At 58.5% G+C, this 21,573-nt stretch overlaps 1 protein-coding gene across 4 annotated transcripts in view; it reads right to left on the bottom strand.

Moving 5' to 3' along the window:
* The window catches only part of RBFOX3 (RNA binding fox-1 homolog 3), a 405,667-nt gene that overhangs the window by 276,623 nt on the left and 107,471 nt on the right, over positions 1-21,573 (bottom strand). For all 4 annotated transcript variants that reach the window (XM_032870453.1, XM_032870452.1, XM_032870456.1 and 1 more), the window contains exon 2: positions 21,040-21,185. The gene's annotated coding sequence lies outside the window, so the exon portion shown is untranslated. The remainder of the gene's footprint in view (positions 1-21,039; positions 21,186-21,573) is intronic.

Here is a 21,573-nt window from a genome sequence, read left to right as displayed (position 1 = left end):
CACCTTGACCGCGACTCACGTGTCCAACCTGAATCACGGGGTGAGGCAAGCCCTTGGATCACAAAGGGCCAGAGGGAAACCATCCTCTAACAAGGACCCTGGGGGCTATCGCAGGCAGTTACACGCGACTCGGGAGGCCTCCATGGGGCACCTGAGTTCACATCTCTGCTCCGCCGCTTGCTGGCCACGAGACCCTGGGCAAGCCGTCTGACCCCCCAGACCTTCCCTTCCACCATCTGAAAACCGGTGTGGAGCACGACCTGCACCACCTGACTGTCACGGGGACGACGAGATGGCGCGTGAAGCCTGGCTACTGTGCCTGACTGGAGGTAAGCGCCTCATAAATGCAGCTACTGGGAGGGGCCACCTTCCTCTGCGCCCAGAGGACCCCCATCCGGTAGGGCCCTCGTCCTCTGCACAGATCCCCTATGGCTCCGCTCTCAGTCCCACAGAGCTAAGAGGGCCTTCTGTCACGTCCCCATGTCCTGATGTGTGTGGATGCGTGTGGACGTGTATAGGCGTGTGCTAATGTGTACACGGGGTCGGCTCCTGGGGGGAGGGGGCAGAAGCTGCGTAGTCGGAGCCCCAGAGAAGGATGAAGTAGAAGAAGGGAGAGAAGCAGGGAGACGGGACTGAAAGCTGGGCTTTCGGGAGGAAACAGGACACCAGGGTGTGGAGGGACACCTGAGGACGTGCGTCCCAGAAGGTGGGGACCGAACACCCCGACGGCACAGGGATGGCCAGGCCCACGCTCTGCCGCGGACTTCGTGGGGGGGGGGGGCACGTGCGGTCGGGGTGGAAGGGGGCACAGTGTGCACTGGGGACTCTGCAGGGGAGGGCGGCGCACCAGGCGAGGGGCCTGGATGACAGACGGTTGCTGGGCACCGGACGTGGGCTGGACCAGGTCCTGTGTGCTTGGAGGAGCTGGTCCCCTGCCCCTTGCTGGGCCCGGGCATCCCAGCCCCCTGGGAGGTGTGCGGCAGTGAGCACGTTGCTTTACCTTCTGGGTCTATGCAGCGGGGGTGACGACGGGGCCGGCCTCGCGGGGCTGCCGAGGACCTGAGGGCGTTTCTGCAGTGCCCCCGTGCGCAGTCGGAGCAGGTGTCACTTACCACAGCTCCGCACAGCGTGAAATGCCGTGGCCGTGGGGGGTTTCAGCCCCAGAAGGCGGACTGGCTGTGGCCTGGCCCTGGGCCCTGGTGGCCATAGCCCAGGTCAGAGCGACACACAGAGAACAAGTCACAACTGGAGCGGTCTCGGGCGCCCTCTGCCTCCTCTGGGACAGGGAGCTGTGGGGCCAGCGGCGGGAAGAAGCGGGGCTTGCATCTCAGCAGGACCACTCCCCTCGTCCCCTCATCCCCTCCTCCCAGGGCATCTTAGGCTCCTGCCTCTCTTGGGATAGCCTAAGGGCTGCTGGCGGGAGGCAGGGGGATTAAAAAGAGCGTGAGGATCAAGAGAGCCAGAGACTTCCACTACGCCCAGTGACGCTGGGGAGCCTGCAGCTGTGCTGAGGTCACAGACACAGGCTGGGACCCTGGAGCACTGCGGGAGTGTGCAGGGGTGCAGAAGCGTGACGTGTGTGGGGTGTGTGTGAATGTTGTGAAGACGTGTGCACGTGTACAGATGGTGTGCAGACTTGGCAGGAGCATGTGGACGCATGTGGACGTGTGTAGGCATGTGCTAACACGTGTAGATGTGTGTGGACACAAGCAGAAATGTGCAGTTGGCCGGTGTGTGCAGACGTGTGCAGACGTGTGTGGACACACGCACGCCCCTTCAGCAGCAAAGCTCCAGAGCCCCCCCACCTCCCAAGGCTGCGCCCTTCCACACTGGGTCTTCGGGAACAGCTGTCACAGCCACAGGCACTGCCCCTCTGGAGCCTTGGGCTGCCCAGTGCTAGGGCCAGGGCTCCCCAGGGGCCGAGATCTACCGTCCCTATTACACCACTCTGCCTGTCCCCCCTCTTGGAACACAGAGCAGCTTCGTAAGAAGGGGAGGGGTGCACTGAGGGCCTCGGACCGTGGCTGATGGAGACCAGGGACCCGACTCAGCTCCCAGGGGCTCGGGTCCACCATCCTGGAGGCCTGGGGTGGACAGTAGGCCATGTGGCCGGGGGAGCGGACGCCCGGCCCTGTGGATGCCGGCCGTCCAGGAAGGCATTTCTCAGCTGTCAGGTGTGTCCCACACCAACCTCACACCCCTAAGTCCCGGTGCACCCTCTGACCCTCCAACCCTTGCTCTGGGAGGGTCAGCCCGCCCCAGGAGGTGACACTGACTCACCCCAAGTCTGGGCTCATCGTTCCCCTGACCCACCCCTCCCACCTGGGACCCGTTAGGACTCCGGAGTGGACGGGGGATGAGCGGCTGGGGCGGGACCGGACAGTTGGGCTGCGTGGTGATACGTGTCGATTTGGCCTTGGCCGCCCTCTCCTGTGGGGGTGTCTGGGGGACGGGGCGTCTTCATACAGCTCGCGAGCAGGGGACAGCCCGTCGAACCTACAGATGTCACCGACTTCCGGAGACCCGTGGAGTCATCCAGCCGGGGCACGTGGCCGCCAGCCGCTTCGAGGTGCCTTCCTGGTTGTCCCAACACTTCCACCCGCTCGTGCCGGGGAGGCAGCACCACAGGTCCCCGGCACCCCCCACAGCAGACACCCTCCAGGCCCCTGTATCTGGGGAGAGTCGGAGCATCCTGTCACCCCAGAATGGCAGAGGCACAGGGCGGCAGGGCGCTCAGCGGGGCTCTGTCCCCCTTCCCTCCCCCCACCCCAACAAGGTGGGCTAAACCAAGTCACTGCACACAGGGGTGGTAGGGCCCATCCTCGGGTGGCCGAGACCCGGGGTGGAGACCAGCAAGACACTAGTGAACAAATCGTGATTTCTGATGGGGGCGTCTTGATGCCCAATGTGACGGCCTCAGGAGGGTCTGGAGGTGAGGAGAAGGTGTGACCCCTTGGACAGATCCCTGAATGCACAGAGCGCTCATTGGGAGGGGAGGGTTACGGATTCCCTGGGACGTCACCCTCGCCAGGGCCCTGCTCTGCACTACCCCCCACCCCACAGGAAGGGCCCCAGCCCCTCCCCCATCTCCTACTCGCATGGTCTCGGCAGGCCCCAGACCCTCCCCTTGGTGCCTCCACGGCCTGCACCCAGGGTTCGGGGCCTCAGGACCTCTCCCACCACCTCCCACCCTCTCGACTCACTCAGGAGGCTCCCGAGGACAGTGGTGCAGGGTCCCAGAGCTCTGAATCTGGCCGTGGAAGTGGGGATGGGCTGGTATTCTTCCCTATCTTGTCTGGCGCAGGAAGGACACAGGACAGCTGAAGGGGAGCGTCTGAGCATTAGGACGCTGCCTCCACCCACTTCTAATGCCAGACTCAGTGTCTCTCCAGGAACCAGGAATCCTGGGGATCCAGGCGCAGTCAGAGCTTGGGGGGGGTGATGGCAGGGGGGTGCCCCGCCTGAGAGGAAGGGTGCCAGGAGCAGGTGGGGCTCTGGGCAGGGAAATGCTGGGGGGGTTCTGTTCTGCATCTCACAGACTCCGAGATTTCTGGGCCATCCCGACAATGGCCGCATTCCTGAAGTCTGGCAGGAAGACCCCCCAGCACTCAGCAGGTACCGGGATGCCTGCTCCTTAGAGGCGGGACGTCGAGATTCTGGTGGTAGGGTGGGGGCTTAAGGGTGAGGACTAGGGGATCGAGGGGTAGAGTTTTATTTCCTCATTCAACAAATGCGCTTTGAATGCTGGAACTTGACCTAAAAACTGTGGTTCCTCACAACGGCCAAGAGCCTCTCAACACACAAATGGATGCGCAGAACGTGTCAGTTCATGCGGCGGAACACAGCTCTTCCTCAACTTGCAATGGGCTACGTCTCACTAAACCCATCCCGAACTGAAGCTGTCCTAAGTCAAAAGTGCACTTAATGCACCAAACCACGGCCAGAGCCCAGCCGAGCCCAGCCCCACGTGCGCAGGACACGTGCACAGGACACTCCCGCAGCCTACAGCCGGGCTGCACGAAGCCTGTCTTCCCACAGAGCACTGACAACCTGTCACTTAGTGAACGCTGTACAGAGAGTGACAAGCGGTGGCCGTGTGGGGACGGGATGGCTGTCACCGTATGGGCTGGGTGACCCTGCTAATCGCGGGCTCGAGGGGACTATGCTCATTGCCCAGCATCACGAAAGAGAATCAGACCACGTATGCACACCAGCCCGGGAAAACATCACGTTCAGAATTGCAAGGAGGGTTTCTACTGAGCACGTATCACTTTCACACCATCGTAAAGTCGAAAACTCCTTATGTCCGCCCATGGAAACCATCCGAACTGCTCGGTTACACCGAGAGAACAGTTGGGGACCCGCACTCCGTCATTCTCCAACAGGCAGAGGTGGCCCGCTGACGTGAAATGTCCAGGATAGGTAAATCCACGAGACAGGGAGTACATGCATGTTTGCCCGCTCAGGGGCAAGGGTGAGGAGTGGCTGCTGATGGCAGCGGTGGGGAGGGGGTCCTCACTATGGGATGACAAAAGCCTTCTGGAACCAGGTGGAGGTGACAGCTGCTCCATGAACACTGTCATTGCACTAAATGCCACTGAACTGTAAGCTCTGAAATGACAGATGCCTAATGTCATGTCAATTTTACCTCGGTTTGGAAATGTTGATGCCCCTGTCTCTCCTGCTCCCACCCAAGTCCAGAGCTCCACCTTCTCTGTCCCACCTCTGGCAGCAGGTTCCCAAAGGGACACTGGTCTGTCCTCCACCACATGACCACCATGGTCAGCTCCCCAGGAAGCACCCACATCAGGTCTAGCTGCCCCTTCCCCTGTAGGGCACCAGGACCACTGTCCTGGGGCCCAGTTCCCCAACCTTACCTCCCACACTCCAGCCCACCTTCCTCACCCTCTTAAAATGCTGTGTTCTTCCTTATCTCCATCCTTTTTGCTGTATGCAGTTCTCTGTCCACCTCTTTCTCCCCAGAAAACTCCTATGCATCCTTCAAGACCCAATTCAAAAGCCCTTCCCCTGGGCCCCCAAAGCATCTGTTCCGCCGCGACATAGTTCTGCCTTCAGTGCAGAGGGCACTGTCTCTTCCATGAGTGAGCAAGTTCCTCAGGGCCAGAAACATCCTGTTCGTCTGGTGTCCCCAGGACCTTGCATGATGACTCGTGCATCCTTTCACTCCACAAATACTGCCCAGGATTTGGTGAAGAATGAATAAAGGAGGAAATCAGTGCAGAGGCTTCTCAGAAATTTAAAAATAGAAATACTGTAGGATCCAGTAACTCCCCCACTGGGTATTTACCCACAAGAACCTAAAGCACTAATTCAAAAAGATACATACACCTTATGTTAATAGCGGTATTATTTACAACAGCCCAGATGTGGAAGCAGCCACATGTCTCCCGAAAAATGATTGGAAAAAGACGATGTGGTGTCTCTACGTATAATGGAGTGTTGTTATGCAGTCATCACAATGGATGAGGTCTTGTGGTCTGTGACAGCGTGGATGGGTCTAGAGAGCATTACACTAAGTGAGGTAAGTCAGACGGAGAAAGAAGACACCATATGATCCCACTCATACATGAAATCTAAAAAACAAAGTAAACAAACAAAAAGCAGAAACAGACCCACAGATGCAGAGAACAAATTGGGGGCTGCAGAGAGGAGACAGGACAGGCAGGACAGGTGCTGTCCGGCTTCACAATGTGCACATCTCCCTACCTCCTGAGGAGATCCAGCTGTGCTGACAAGGGGACACTGGAGAGGACAGCCCCCTCTCCAAACAGTTCCTCCTTCTCTGAACCCCTGAACCATTTCTAGGTGGAGCTTTGCCGCTGAAGAATCACAGAATATGTGTGCCCGTCTGAGCCTCACAGCGTCAGCACACAGCCTGTGCACTCCCAAGACAAGTGTCACTTACTACCAGGGCTTGAATGGCACCCCCCCCAAAACTCATGTGCATCCAGAACCTCAGAATGTGGCCCAATTTGGAAATAGGGTCTATGCCGACATAACTGGCTATGGATATTAAGATGCAAGCATCCCAGCTTTGGGCAGGCCCTGAATGCAGTGGCCCGTGTCTCTATGAGACAGTGGAGGGGAGATGTGGATGCAGAGACACGGGGAGTAGGCCACATAAAGACATGGAGGTAGAGATGGGAGTGGCGGAGCTGGACACCCAGGACCACTGGCGGCCCACAGGCGCTGGGACAGAGGCCTGGAGCAGACTCTCCAGAAGGGGCCTCCAGGAGGAGCCAACCTGCCAACACCTTGACCTCAGACTTCCAGCCTCCACAGCCGTGAGTCAGAAATTTCGGTTCTGTTCAGCCCGCCAGACTGTGGTATTTGTTACGGCAACCCTAGGAAACCACTACACGTGCTAACGTTCCAGATAATTTACCACGTTCGTCACCCGCCTCCCTTCTCTAGACTGTATGTTCTTATGAGGGCAGACAGCTCTGCCTCTTTATCCGCCGACGGGTCCCAAACTCCCAGGGCAGCGCCCACCACGTGGCGATAGATCAGTGACAACAACGGATGAACACTGATAACATGCAGGCTCTGGGTCAGTCCGCTGGGCCCTGAGTCCCAGCTCTACCTTCTACTAGTCCTGTGACTTCAGGCAAGTCCCCAGACATCTCTGAACCGCAGGTTCCTCTTCTGCGGGGTACAAGCCAGAACAGCCACTCCCTCGTGGTGCTGTTACCAGGCATAAATGCTGGTAAAGTCTTACAGCGTGCCTGGCACACGGTAAGCCCTCAAATGTTAGGTGTCAGAAATGGAGTCACTCTAAAATAAATGAACAGTGCGTTCCCGACAGAGGCGGTGATGCCTCCATGGGGGTCACGTCGGGGGACGTGGCGGTGAGGGAGGTTCCTCAGCCTCCGGCGGTGGCCAGCACAGCCCGCAGCACAAAGAATATATCCCGCCCCCAGTGTCCATGGCACCAGGCTGAGATGCCCAGGCGTCAGGTCCACAGCGCTGAGCCAGCAGCACACCGACACGTGGGGGTACTCAGACACCCAGCAATCAACATGGGGAGGCCGCATCTCTAAGGCAAGCCCAGGACCTGACACTGTCTGTAAACCCCAGAGCTCCTGCAGCCCAGGAGCAGGGGAGGTCTGACCTGTACATCCTCTGGAGGCACCCTACCCACGCCCGCTTCATGCCACCACCCAGCCACCATCCAAGGGCACCATCGGCCGCCCAGGGCCACCCCTTTAGACATAAACTCCTCCCCTCTCCAGCACGGAGGCCCCGGCAGCCTCCAGCCATGGGAAGTTTGTGGCTGCTCTGCTGGACCTGGACCAGGAGATCCAGATGGGGAGAGCAAACCCCCATTCCCACATCCCCACCAAGGGGACGAGTATATTTCCTCTCCTCCCGGAGCACGTCCAATGCACAGGCGCTTTGCCAGGGAAACATTAGCGATGGCCTGGAGAAGAAGGGGCTGTTGGTGGCGGATGGGCACCCTGCTTGGTCCGCGGGTGGGGGAAGACACCCGCCAAGGCTGAGAACGGGTACAAGAGCAGGAAATGAGCCCAGCCAAGCAGCGGACCTCAGCCCACAGAGGAGGCCGCTGGGCCGCTCGGGCCCCCAATTAAAGCCTGGTACATCTGTCGGGGCGACCTGGGGACAGGCAACAGATTCCCCCGCAGACATCTGCCTCAGGAGGAGCGTGCTGGCTGCAGACTCGGGGTGGGGGAGGCCACTGCAAGCTGCTGACTGCCACCCAGGGGAGGGAGGGAGGGGGGGCGGGCGGGAGGCGGCTCTTTTTATAGCAAGCAAACAAACAAACTGTTTTGCTTTAAGAAGCCAAAAAGGAAAAAGAAAGAAAGAAAGAAAGAGAATTTGTCTCTGCTGGCTACTGGAAGAGCGGCAGGAACCATCTGGGTTGGCCGAGGGGAGAAGGCCAGGAGCCAGGCACACTGAGGCCAGGGCCTGCCTTCCGGGGCCCCTCAGCCAGCTGGGCACCAGGCTGGTCTGCGCCAGCCGGCTCCGGCCACGAGCTGGGCCCAAGGCCACACAGTGTGTGACTCACCCGACTCCTCCCAGAAGCACAGGGACACTTCCCCAGTTCCCCAGGGGAAGGGCTGGAGCCTCGGCCCACTCGTGAGGCCACCGGCCAGCGCATGGGAGGACAGGGTGCATCCCCCCGCTGCACTGCTGTCTGTCTGGCCTTCCCCAGCGAGCCCTGAGTGGAGCCCCCCACCTCTCCCTTGTCCCCTTCCCTGTCACCTCGGTTACCTCCATCCTTCCTCTGGTCTCCCGAGGCGCAAACTGATTTAAGGCACCGCGACCGTCCACCACAGCCTCCCCAGGCCGTCCCTCACTGACGCGTCGCTGGGCTGACATTGTGTGTCCCTTCCCCACTCCCATTGTTCGCAGAGAATGCTGAGCTGCGAAGCGGAGAGAAAGCTCCATCCCGTCCTACACAGCATGAACTATTTATAACCCTGAAAACATCTTTATTATTATTTTTCTCCCCCCCCCCCCCCAGATACAATCTCACTCGATCCTCAGCACACACTGCTGAGGGCTGCAGGGCCACGGGCCGGGGCCTTCCTCCGGCCCTGCCCGGCGAGCAGATGGCGGCGTGGGCGTTAGGTACCAGCCTCCTGGCGATCCGAACATCTGTTCCCGTTAGAAAATGCTAATTGCCATCAATCAGGAGAGCACCTACTCACATTTACATGCAAAAGCACACATGCACGGAAAAAAAAAATACATCTAAATTTCTCCAAGCACAACACTCCCTGCATCTTAACGAGGCGGGCCTGTGCCTTCGCCAGCGACGAGCAGCCGGGAGCCAGCCCTCATCTGGAAGGTTCCAACCTGGACCTCCCCAGGACCCGCCCTGGACCCACAGCAAGGGAAGAAGTGGGGGATCCCGCGGTGGGAGCCTGGGCTCCAGCTCCCCAAGGCCTCTCATCTGCGCACCCCAGGGGGGGACAGAGCTGCTGGCTCTACACGGGCGAGGGTCAGGTCACCTGAGCAGAACCCCTGCAGACACCCGACACTGCCTTCTGCTCTCCTACATTTGGAGGGGGCAGCGACCTCTCTCTGAGCCAAGATTCCGGTTGTCTCCATATTGCTCAGAAACAATCCCGGCCAAACCCTTCAGCCCAGAGGTCTGCTGCATTTCCACATCTGAAGGCTGGTCCAGAAGTTTCCCCGCCCTGAGCTCTTGTGTGGAGATGCTGTGTGGCCCGGGTGTGTTCCAGCCCCTGGTGCAGGGAAGGGACTGCTACAGTAGTATGTCAGGATCAGGAGGGACGGCAGCCTGGTGGCCCTTCTCACCCCTAGCTCCAGGTCCCCGGGCTCCACTAGAGCCTTGGACCACCATCCGGCCGACACATCACACACTCCCCTAACCCTCGGTGATCTGGAACAGTCCTGGGAGACTGGGGGGCACGCAGAGGATGGTCTGCAGCGACCCGGGACACGGACAACACAGCACAGGTGATCCTCCGCCAGCAGGCCCAGGGCCCTCGGTGCTTCCAGAAGGGGGGCCTGAGCATCAGCCTGTTTTATAATGAGAAACGAGGATTTTCCTGACAGTTCTTCCATACACCCCCACACACACTCCCCAAAGAAAGCAAACGAATTTGCTCATTTTCTTCTGGGCGCAGGTGCTGTTGCCAGCCCTTGCTGCTATGGGGCCCAAGGACTGGTCTGAGGGGTCCACTTGTCTGAATGAAGACAGGTGTCTCACAGCTGATGGGTGAGGCCAGGCTCCCCTCACCTGGGGATTGACACTACCAAGTAGGAAGGGCTCCGAGCTGGCAGGTGGTGTCACAACCCTGATGTGTCACATCCTAATGGGGCAGAAACGGTCTGTGAGCCCCAAACCAGGGCTGCCTACCTTCCACGTGAGATGTGTCTACAGGATGAATGGCGGGTCTGGGATGTATTAAGAGAGACTACGAATCACCTCTCTCCCCATCTATTCTAGTTCCCCAAAGCAAGGTGTCTTTGTCAGGTGACGAGCAGATGGGAAGGAGCCAGGCCCAGGGAGGGAGGAGAGGGAAAGGGAGGGTGGAAAAACTCATATGGTTTTATCTCCAAATTCTGGTCCAATTTGTTCTTAAGAAGGCTCCTGTGCTCGGTGCCTGGAAAAGGCAGGTGTAGTGCTGGGGACATGGCCACGTGAGGTCTGTGAAACGTGTCCTGACTGGACACCGTGGCCAGCACTACTGTCCCTGCTCCATGCCCTGCCTAGTAAAGAAAGGCTTCAAAACCTACAGCTTCTGTTCCTGACCATTCCCCAATGATGAGGGTGGGTGGCCATCCCCGGGCCCTACATCACTCTTGCCCCAGGCTCTGTGGCCAGCCATTGTCGGGACCCAGTGGGACTTCACGCTGACCCGCTCCATGCCAGGCTCCATGAGCTGGTACGTCTGTACCCCGTGTTCTGCTTTAACCAAGCTCATTATTGTCTTTGCTCAGAATCCACTATTTCACTCCACTAAGGTCTTGTGAGTGCTCCCAGGTGGAGAAGCAGTCCTCCCTCGCCAGACCCTTCCCATGATGCTCTATGAGCCTCCAATTTCTCATTCAGCCTAGGCTTGGACTTCTCCCCTCAGAGGAGCCATGGGCTCAGGGACCTAGATAGATCCTACTCCAACACAAGGAACTAGGCATCATGGGGCCTCCCTCCTGAGCCCCGAAGCTTCCCCACAGCACCCCAGCCGTTCTGCTTCCCTTCCCACTGGAGACACAGAACATGCCCTTGAATGGGCACCTGTAGGAGCCTGGAGACCCAAGGACCCTAACCACACCCCAAACCTAAGGGCCAGCCCTGCCCTCAGGAGCATCATGAAGCCCTGGGATTCTTGACCTCAACACAACACCATGGACCTTTGGGCCAAGTCATTCTCTGCTGGTGGGAGGCCATAGGAAGAGGTTTTAGACATGGCCAATGTCCACTGGAGGGCACAGTCACCCACTGAGACCCAGGGCTCTGACCAGAAAGCCTCACAGGTTACAACCACACCCCAGGTAGTCAGTGCTCACTCGTGGAGTGGCCAAGTGTCAGGGACGCAGTGGAAGGTGATGCATCCTGCCTAGGAGGTTGGGGAGGGCCTGGGAAGCCCTCATGGAGACATGGCAGTTGCACTTGGCCTGGAAGGTGGAGCTGGATGTTCACCAGCTGTGGGAGGGTTGGGAGGGGAAACAAGAACCACCAGAGAGGCAACAGTATGGGCAGGACAGCCAGGAGACAGGAAGGGGGGCAGGAGCGGTTCAAGGGGGCCAGACCTTAGAAATGAGAGTCAGGTGTCACAGGACACACATCAGTCCTATTACTCCAAAAAGCTCCTCTAGCATATTTCCACATCCCTTCCATCTTCCGCCTGGCTTCCCTCCTTCCTCTTCTCATCGCATTCCTGCCTCACAGCTCACCTCAGTTAAGCAAACACAACCACGATCATTTGTCCTCACCGTCCCAGTAAGATCAAGGGAGGGTAAAGTCTTCAAAACAAACCGCACAATAATAGTAACAAGCAATGAAAACGACTTCCAGACAGAAAAAGAAGATGGATGGATGGATGGATGGATGGATGGACAGACAGATACATATACACATACATGGATTGATGGATGGAGGGAGGGAGGGAGGAAGGGGGGAGGGAGGGGTGGATGATGGATGGGTGGATGGACAGATACATACACACATACATGGATGGATGGATGGATAATACACACATGGAGGGATGGATGGATGGATGGATGGATGGATGGGTACATGGATGGACAGACAGGCAGATGAACAGATGGATGATGGATGGGTGGATGGGTGGATGGGTCTGTGGAGGGATGGATGGATGGATGGATGGATGGGTGGGTAGGTGGATGGACAGATACATACACACATACATGGATGGATGGAGGGAGGGAGGGAAGGAAGGAGGGATAGGCACATGAATGGATGGATGATGGATGGATGGATAGACGGATGGGTGGATGGGTGGGTACGTGGATGGACAGATACATACACACATACATGGATGGATGAAAAATACACAGATGGATGGATGGATGAACAGAAAGAAGGATGGACAAGTACTCTGCAAACCCTGTTCAGTGAGGAATGCTGCACCCATCCTCTTGGATAGGATCTGCCATGGAGGAAGGGCTTCTGGACACAGGTCTGCTATCACAGCCCCATCTGACGATCCTGCCTTCACACCTAGAGCCATATGTGACCCATGATTCAACTGTTGTTAGAGTTAAGGGAGAGCATTTTGTTAATGTTAAGGGAGTTAAGGGAAAGCACCGTCTAGAACGTTGTACCTAAGACATCCTATGGTAAGCCTTTCATGGAAACCTACTATGCACAGAGCTATGGGAAGAACAAGGCAGCAGCAGAAGCCAATGCCCTTAAGAAACCTGAGAGCAAAGGGGACCCAGTGGAGGGAGGATGACAGGGACCCAAGAGAACCTCCACAGTTGGAGAACACAGATCGGTAGCCTTCCTGGTCCCTGTGCAGACTGAGAGGGACAGCACCAGAGGACAGACAACAGAGGGTGGGATCTGGGCCATGCCAACTTGGCATCCATCCCAGAGAGCCGTTCCCCCAAACCTGGGACAGTCGGCATGCCTGCCTGGACCCTGCCGAGAGGAACCACAGTGGCCGTGCTCTTTTGGGAGAGAGGAGTGTCATCCTTAAAAAAATTTCACTTTATTTTTAAATCATTAACAACTCACAAGAAATTGCAAAAACAGTACAGAAAAATCCCTTCTATTATGGGCTGAATTGTGTGTCCTCAGAATTCGGATGTTAAAGTCCTAACCCCACCTCGGAATGTGACTGTATCTGGAGATAGGGTCCTTATAGAAGTCGTTACGTTAAAATGTCCCCCCGTGGCTGGTGTTCTCGTGGAAGAGGAGATGTGGACAGACACGCCTGGAGGATGACCCCGTGAGGACACAGGGAGAAGGCGGCCCTCGGCAAGACTAGGACAGGCGCCTCGGAAGGGACCACCCCCACCGCCACCTTGAACGTGGATGTCCAGCCTCCAGAACTGTGAGCTGGTACCGCTGTTCACCTCCCAGCCTGGGGTCCTAGGGACGGCAGCCGGAGCACACACGCCCGCCACCACCGCCACAGGATCTCAGAGCTGCACCCCGCTCTGGGCGCTCCAGCCCTCGGCACAGCCCGCTGGAGCCTCCCCAGTTTGGAGCTGGGACCTGTGCCCTGTCCTGTCAGGGCCACCCAAAGTACCTGTGGTGAAGGGGCGTTTTATTTCCAATGCACCGGAGATACAAGCCATCCATAAGGAATATATATGCTCCACAGGGGATTACTGGAGAAATGGAATAAAAACGACAGACAGTATACAAAGCCCAGAGACTCATGAATCGGTCCACGAGATATAAAATCTCTCTTACAGGAAACCCTCGGGGCTTGCTCCAGCTCCGCACTCATCTCTCAGGGACCAGCGGCACCAGCTTGCGGGCAGGCTCTGTCCACACCCCTCACTTTGAGTACCTCTGATTTGGATGGTATGAGACATGAGACCTGAGCCAGGGCCATTCCCGAGAGCAGCTGCGGGTTCCAACTCTCGACGGCCCCACACTAATCCTATACCTGGGGCTCAGTTTCCTCGTGGCACTCAGTCCACACGGTTGTCATGAGGATTCCCAGGGATGACGCATGTCAGCCCAGCAGTGGGGACGTTGGACAGACAACCCACACGTACGGGTCACCTGTGATGTCTGCCTGTCCCGCCTTCACACCTTCGATACCATGTTAGAGACCCCAGGCCCACAGATGCCTCCCATATGAAGGTGTTCTAGGAGCTGCTATTTGATCGTGGTTGAAGTGGGTTCTTGGGTTCATCTTCTGATGGTTTCCGGGTCCTTCCGTAATGCTGACATCCTAATTAACCCTGCGGGTAGCCGTGGGTGGCCACACCCTGCAAGCTTCCTGTAGCTCCAGCCGTTCCTCAGCAACACTCCACTCGATGACACAAGGTCACTCAGAAACACCATCTGTCTAAGCTCTACCTCCTCTCCCACCCCGAAGAAGCAGAGAAAAATGATTCTGGCCTGCCTCCGTGTTTTCCCTCCGACACACACGCACACACGGAACTGAAGCCGGGCTCGTCCCGACCTCGGCTTCCAAATTAATTTTTCCTCCTCTGACATCTGCTGACACTCCTTTTCTGTTCTTTGCCCCACAGAACACAGATGTCTTTGAAAGCACCAGGCCTGGGAATACCTAATGTGTCCTTGCAAATTGGATAAAAAAAGAATTTTCTCCCAGTCCATAAAAACCCCTGCTTGCCCATTTGACCTTTAAGTGAAGTCCGCTGCCAGCCCGCGTGTCGGTGCAGAGGGTGATGGCGGATCCCAAGGGACCGCAGGGTGCCCCGGGCACTGGAATCAGCAGGAACAGCGTCACCCTGGGTGAGGTTGAGCCTCAAACCCTCACCGCCCCGGAGAGTAACCCAGCTTGAGCGTACACTCCCTGAATGGGCACGTCCCCTGGAACCCGCCCGTGTCTCCAGCGGGGACGTCTCTACGTCACACGGTCCAGGCAGCGACTCTGTGTGACGGGAACCCTTCAAGTCCCGTGTGGACACCCATGTCAACCAACATCCCGAGGCATGAAGCTCGTCCCTCCCTCTCCGTGCACCTGAGGATGGCGACAGCCATGTTCCAGCCCCTCCCCAGACACGGCCCTTCTCCTGATGCTCAGCCTCACAAAGGAACGAGGGTCGGGAACAAAGTTGTCCCAGAAAGCCACCTCGCCCACATCTGACTTTTGCATCCGTCAACATGGGCGCAGCGTGTCCCCAGGCTCGGTTTCCTGCCTGTGTTCCTCCTTGTCCCTGGTGCCATTTGTTCCTTGTTCCACTGTCCTCGTGGGCCCCTCCCCCAGCTCCAGAGTCTCACTTCTGCCAGCGTCAGCTTGACTGTTGTCCTCCCGGACGCTGCTGGCCTCCTTTGCCTTCAGGGCCGGCTTGTTCCTGAACTGCCGTCCGACTGCACAGCCGGTCCCAGGGCCTCCCCGGGGCTCTCCTCCCTCCCCTCCTCTGCCCCCGCTCCGACTTCTTCCAACCCCTTCCCTCCTCCAGGGACACCCTCACCCGCAGAACAAAACCGTGTGCTCTGCACTTGCCCCACAAACTGTCGTTTTCAGGCCTGGATTTGGAGTCTGGCTTTTTAATTCTTAGTTTGCTCTCGAGGCCCATCTCAGCAGTGGGATGGTGAGAAGCGGGTGGAGGGCAAATCCAGGATATGGGAAAGGATCTCAACCGACGACCACAGGCACCCCCGCCTCCTGCTCTCGGTTAATGGAGGTCCTGTGACCGTGGGGCCTATAGGCACATTCTCATCATCATCTTAAAAATGACTGATGAGCGACGAGCGTCCGCATGAAATCTGTGGGGGTGGGGCCCACGGTTGGACATGTGGAGGTCACTGCCTGGGTTCACCTTCCTCCCAGCAGTCTCGGGAGACACAGTGGGTAGAATGATGTCCCCTAAAGGCATCTGCTGAAGACCTGACCCCCAGAACCCGGGAATGTGACCTTATTTGGACTTGGGTCTTTGCAGATGTCATCAGGGATTAAGACGAGGTCACCCTGGAGAACGGTGGCTCTACTCCAATGGCTGGTGTCCTCACAGGACAAGGGAAGTTTGGAACACACACCCACAAGGGAAGGCACGGGGACGGAGACACAGAGCGGAGAGGCCACATGGTGACAGACGCTGGGTTTACCAGCCAAGGACTGCTGGCAGCCCCCAGGATCTGGGAGAGTGGGCACGGCCCGCTGACAACTTCACTTCTGACATCCGGCCTCCAGAACTGAGAGAATCCACCGTGGCCCTTCGTGGACACTGCCCCAGGACACACACAGGGAGCATCTGAATTCCAAGCGCTGAGGCCTGGGGACCAGGCCTGCGCCCACGAGATGGCGGCCGGCTCCCACACTCGGCTCAGCCGATTTCCATCTGGGGCACAGCCGGCAGGGCTCGCCTTCCAGCACCAGCACGGAAGCTGCATCTGGAAACTCTTCTCACCTTTAATTGTTCTAAATGCCTCACCACGAGTGACTAATGGGCTCTAACTGGACATTCCATGGAGGGGCTGCCGCGACTGTGCCCTCCGCGACCCGCCTGCCCCCAGGGCTGCTCTCTCACACAGCTCCAAACTCACCAGGAAAAAACAGTGGCCTGTTCTCTATTTACAAATGCCTCACCAGCGCCGACAGGTTTATTCTCCGACCAGCGAATATGGGCAGAGAAAAGGACAGCGGGGAAGCCAAAAGCAGATGGGATCACACATCCCCACTGACTTCGGGGTTGGTGACACCTGCCTGGGACAGACAGAAGGGCTCCTGGAGGCAGAGCCATGCTGTCAACCTGGTGGGTGCTAAGGGTTTGCCAGGGAGGTTCCAGGCCTTCCTCGCACCCCTGGGGGAAGGGCAGGGGACAGAGGGAGGCAGTGCGGGAGGGCTCCGTGTCCTCCTCCTCCTCTCCCTTCCTCATGGCCACACCCCCAGAACCTGTTTCAGCAGTAAGCAGTCAGAAGCAAGGGTTAAAGCCCATCTGACACCCTCCCCGAATCCTCTCTTCCAAACAACTTTTAGCAAGAAAAGAGGAACCACGGATGTTCCTAGAAGAATCTGTATTTCCAAAGACGGGCTTGAGCCAGAGTCCTCAAATGAAACCGGGAAGAAGTGAGATGGCCCGGTGTGAAGGCAGCACCCTCCAGGTGGCACCCCCCCCCACCGCCAGCAGCACCCAGGACTCCCTCATGCCTGGCAGGGATCTACGACCTGCAAGTGCCAGGAAAATACCCCATCAGCTGCTGCTGTGACCAGATAAAGCCATGCTCTCCCTCTCCCCACCAAGAGGCCACATTCACCCCGACACTCTAGAAAGCTCCATGTACATGAACACTGCCAGTGCGGGCGGCCTTTGCTTTGGCTCGACCTCCCGAGGATGCCATCATGTGATGGAGCCCAGTTCAGATGTGGCGTGATGGATGGCGCAGGAATCGCTCTCATTCGGGGATGATTTATGGGAAGTCGTGTGTGGCCGCTCAGGGGTCCATCCCCGCTGCGGGGGGGGGGCGCGGGGGGCTGGGGTAGACAGATAAGATTCTCCTGTTGAGGGGGGCAAAGCCCGATGTGTGCCGGCTGCAGAGCTGTGACATGTCCACCCTCTGCCCCAATACCAGAGCCCACAGCCCCTGCTCTCGGGCACACGCCTGTCCCCGCACACGGCCATGTTTCACAGAGGCTCGAGGCCCAAAGCCAGTCTCCTTGAGCAGGAAGAGTGAACTCTGGCGACCCTCTCCTCCCCTGCAGGAGCACTCTCGGAGGGCCGGAGGTCAGGACAGAAGACCTTTCTTACCGCTCAGCTCCAGAACACAGGTGGCTCCCTCCCCAAAAACATCTGGAGAAGGAACAGCTGACTGCATCAGAGGGACCCTGACGCACACAGCACAGGTGAGAACGGCAAGGGGGAGGGAGGGTAAGGGGAGGACTGGGATGGAAGAGCCGAGACACCCACGGTGAGTCTTTCCAGGCTGCAGGCCAGCGGGTTCCCTCCCCAGCACCCCAGAGCATGGTCTGCCCCAGGCCTTCACCACTGCAAGTAAGAGACAAATCTCATTTTGTAGCAGATCAATTTCCATCTGTGTTTTTAATAGGGACTCAGAATTTACAGTAAAATCCAAACTGAATCCATATTTAAAGGATAAGCCTTAAAATGGGATCTAATTTATGGGACCGTTTCCAAGGCATAGGAGGTGAGCCCCCCAGGCCCCCAGGAAAGGCGATTCTGCCATGGTGGGGAGCCACACTGAGTGGTCCCACATACCCAAGGGAACAGAACAGCCCCATCGAGGAGCAGAGGTTCCGGCAGCTTCTAGCTGGCCCTGACCTTGCCAGAGACTGACCCCAAAGCACTCAGGGAGGCACCTCCCTGGTGACTCGCTACCACCATGGAAGGATGCAGGAGCAGCTCGCAGTCCCTCTCTCCCCCACATCCCCCAGACCCCCGTTCCCAGCCGGCTATCCTCCTGCCTGCCACCTACCAGTGGAGGCCAAGACTTGCTCCATGGGCGGGGAGCAGCGATGAAACCCTGGGGAGGGGCCTGCGCAGGGGGCACGGATGGCAAGTCGGGTCCTCTCCCTGACTGTCTTTCCAGACATCAGAGCCCCATGCTCTGGGGCACCTGGGGGCAGGCATGGCTCCCTCTGGAGCCTGTGCGTGTCCCCTCCAGAAGAGCGGGGACTGGGGTGGGCCGCGCCACAGAGTGGGAGGGTGTCCGCAGGGCTCAGGAGCTGGCAGGCCCCCCACCACAGCTCGGTGTGCATGGCCTCCGCTGCCCCAGACCCACTGCCTGCCTGAAGCAGATGAAAAGGCGAAATACAGCCGGGCTTCCTCTGCGGGCTTCCAACTGCCGGCGCAACGGGGACCCCAGAGCCCTCCTCTGCGGCCTTCTCTCCCGGAGCCTGGACCCGCGGGGAAGAAGGAGACGCACATGCCCACTGCCCGGTCACCAGGTCAGAGCCTGCCTTCGGATCAGTGAGGGGCTGGGGGGGGGGGGCAGCTCCCGGTGGACAGCAGCTTGCACAGCCCCTGGGCCCCAAATTCCCAACCCCAAGAATTGACCTTTTCCCCTGAGGCCGGACCCTGCGATCTCCTTCAGGGAAAAGCATCTTCCAAGGGGTCCCTGCCCGAGGAGGTGGGCGCTCTCGGCCCTTCCTCCGGGGCGGGGCATCGCGGGCACGTGCTTAGACCCGGGATCCTGGGATTTAGGGGCTGGCGCACGATCCCGGGGGCTTGGCCCCCGCTGAGGCCAGGCCCAAGCCATGTGCCCCCTACAGGGGGTTTTATGGTATCATCACGGATTCCCCGAAGGATTCTGAAGGTCCTGTGGGGTTGCGATCTCCCCAGCCAGCGCATGCCGTGGCTCCTCTGTCCCAGGGCAGCCTGGGCAGTGTGATCTTCCCCTGCAGGCTCTCTCAGGGGCCCCCGAAGGTTTAGCGATGGGGTGACAGAGCCATTTCAGTGTAGAAGGGTGGTTGTTTAAAATTCTCACACCCAGCATGTCCCTGGGCCCACCATTCTCATCCCAGGTCCACCGCACAGCCGCCCCCACCCCACGACAAGCAGCAGCTTCCTTGAGGCTCCCTGCTTCTGCTCTGACTTCCCGCCCTGCCTGTTCCCTACACAGAAGGCAACGTTATCTGCATACAACTCAAATCCAGGGACTCCCTCCTTTGCTCAGAGCCCTTCCCTGGCTCATGCAGTCTTTAAGACAAACTCCCAAATCCTTATTCCTGGCCTAAAAGCTTCTGATTTAGGCCCCACACCTTCTACCCTGCTCCCCCACAGGACCCTGGCAAACCAGCCATTTTTGCTGCTTCTCCAACATGCCTCGGGGCCTTTGCACTGGCCAGACCCTCTGCCTGAACGACTCTCCCCAGGCCTCGGCGGCTGGTTCCCACCCTTGCTCCCAACAGCCTCTGCCCAGAGCAGCAGGCTCTGGGGCCTGCCCAGGAATGTCCTGGGGAGAGCAGCCTCCACCACCGCGATCGCCTCCGACCACCTTTCCTCAGAGCCTCAGCACTACCTGACATTACTCTATAGATGTGTTCGTCCCACCAGAAAGCAAAGGGCGAGGGGATTGGCTTTGTCTCCCCCCACCCCGTCTCCAGCCTGCACTGCTGGCTCCGCACGTCGGGGGTGCTCGAGGACGGCTGAATGACAGCATGCGACCGGTCCGTGAGCGTCAGCCCACTGAAGGAGAGACCCAAACAACCGGAGGCGGAGAGGAGCAGCGCACACCCGGAAGTGCCCCGTGCCTGGAGGAGAATCTGATTCTGTGCACTCGCTCTTTCAAGGGGTGCTGGAGGGACCAGCCTGTGTCCTCGGCTTCCTGCCCAGATCTCTCGTGGGCATCGTGTGCTCCACCCAGGAAAGGGTCAGCACACAAGAGGGACAGCGGGACTCGGGCTTGAGTTGTTCCCGCCCTGCCTCCGACGAGCCTGACCCTCTAGTTTGGGGCAGTGTCTCCGCAGGGAGCTTCCTGGTGAGGGGTCCAGACTGTGTCTGGTTTTGTCCCTGGGCTCTGGAATTCCTGTCACCTGTTACTCCCACACCTGACTTCCCGCTAACTGGGTGGCTCAGGGCTCTTCGACAGAGAGGCACTGACTGGAAAGCTGAGACTTCCCGGCCCCCTCAGGGGACAGAGAGGGGCAGGAGACAGGGTCCAGTCTTGTGACCAATGAAGTAATAGGGCTCCAGTAAAACTCTGGACACCCAAAGCTCAGGGAGGTTGGTGACAGGTGAACCTGTGGATATGCTAGGATGGGGACGTGTCCTAACCCTGCAGGGGGAGGGCAGACCTCACCCTACGTGTGTCCTTTATTATAAAAACGTAGCCACAGTATGGCTCTTAGGTTCTGAGAGTCCTGCTAGCCAATTATCAAACCTGAAGGTCATGGGAATTTGCAGCCGGTACGTCCGAAGTGCAAGCGGCCCCCGAGACTTGCGGCTGGCGCCTGACACGGGGTGACTGGAAGGGGGACGGGCCCCGAGCCGGCAGTGGTGCGCCACTCACCCGCTAACCCCGGGTCGTTGCTGCCACAGCTGAGGTGGGATGGAGTGGATCAGGCAGTCCCCTCGGGAGCCCCGAGGAGCCCTGAGCACTGCTCCCTGGCTGCAGGGAGATGTGGGCAGGGGAGAGTCAGACCTGGCCTCAGCCTCGGCGTCTCGCACGGACACCAGACGGCGGACACCACACCCCGGCCACCTTCCCCATCCATCAGCCGGGCTGATGGATTTCAGGTCACAGACGGCAGGTACTCCGTACAGATTCAAGCCAGCACATTCCCAGGGATCTGCCGACGCTCCCCATCCCGCCCCCTGAGCCCCTCAAAACCACAGCGAGCCTCACACCGGAGCCAGTGGAACATCCCACCCTGCCCGTCCCTCGTGCCAATGAAACGTTTTTCTGTCGCAAACCCAGACTCCCAGGACAGCTCCGGCCAGCGGGAGCCTTACCTGGTAGGGGTGGGTGAGGTCTGCTTCGCGGTAGCAGGGAGGCCTCCCGTGGGGCTCTTTCTGGAACTTTCTCGGGTGGAAGTTTGCTGGGAGAATAGTGAGAAACAACAGGAAAAGCTTCAGGTTCTCAGAGACAGATTCTCAACCTGAAGGAAAAGAAAAGAAAAAAATGTAAATGCTTTTGAAGCAAACATCCTCTTTTTGATATAAAACAAACCCAGGGTGAATGCCCTAGAGAAGACGGGCTGTGGCCCGGTGACCACACCCCACGGGACCAAGAGGAACCTGCGGGGTAAAAGCATTAGGACCCTATCGCCAAACGGCAGGTGGGCACCGTGCTGCAGGCCGCCCCCCCGGCAGTGACCCCCAATGTTCTCTAACCCCTCCCCGCCCTACTCACGCGATGCCCCCACTTCCTCACTCTCCCGGTACAGAGTCCAGTACGCCCCCACTGCTACCACTGCCGAAACTCCCTGGTCCCTCTCTTTTTAAAAGGTTCTTTGGGTGATGTCACCCTCCTGACATATCTCCCCG

This window comes from Lontra canadensis, unplaced genomic scaffold, assembly GCF_010015895.1.
Source record: "Lontra canadensis isolate GAN:19392208 unplaced genomic scaffold, GSC_riverotter_1.0 scaffold41, whole genome shotgun sequence".
NCBI classification, from domain to species: Eukaryota; Metazoa; Chordata; class Mammalia; order Carnivora; family Mustelidae; genus Lontra; species Lontra canadensis.
The sequence above is the reverse complement of the archived record's forward strand: the minus strand, read 5'-3'. Positions and strand labels throughout refer to the sequence as shown.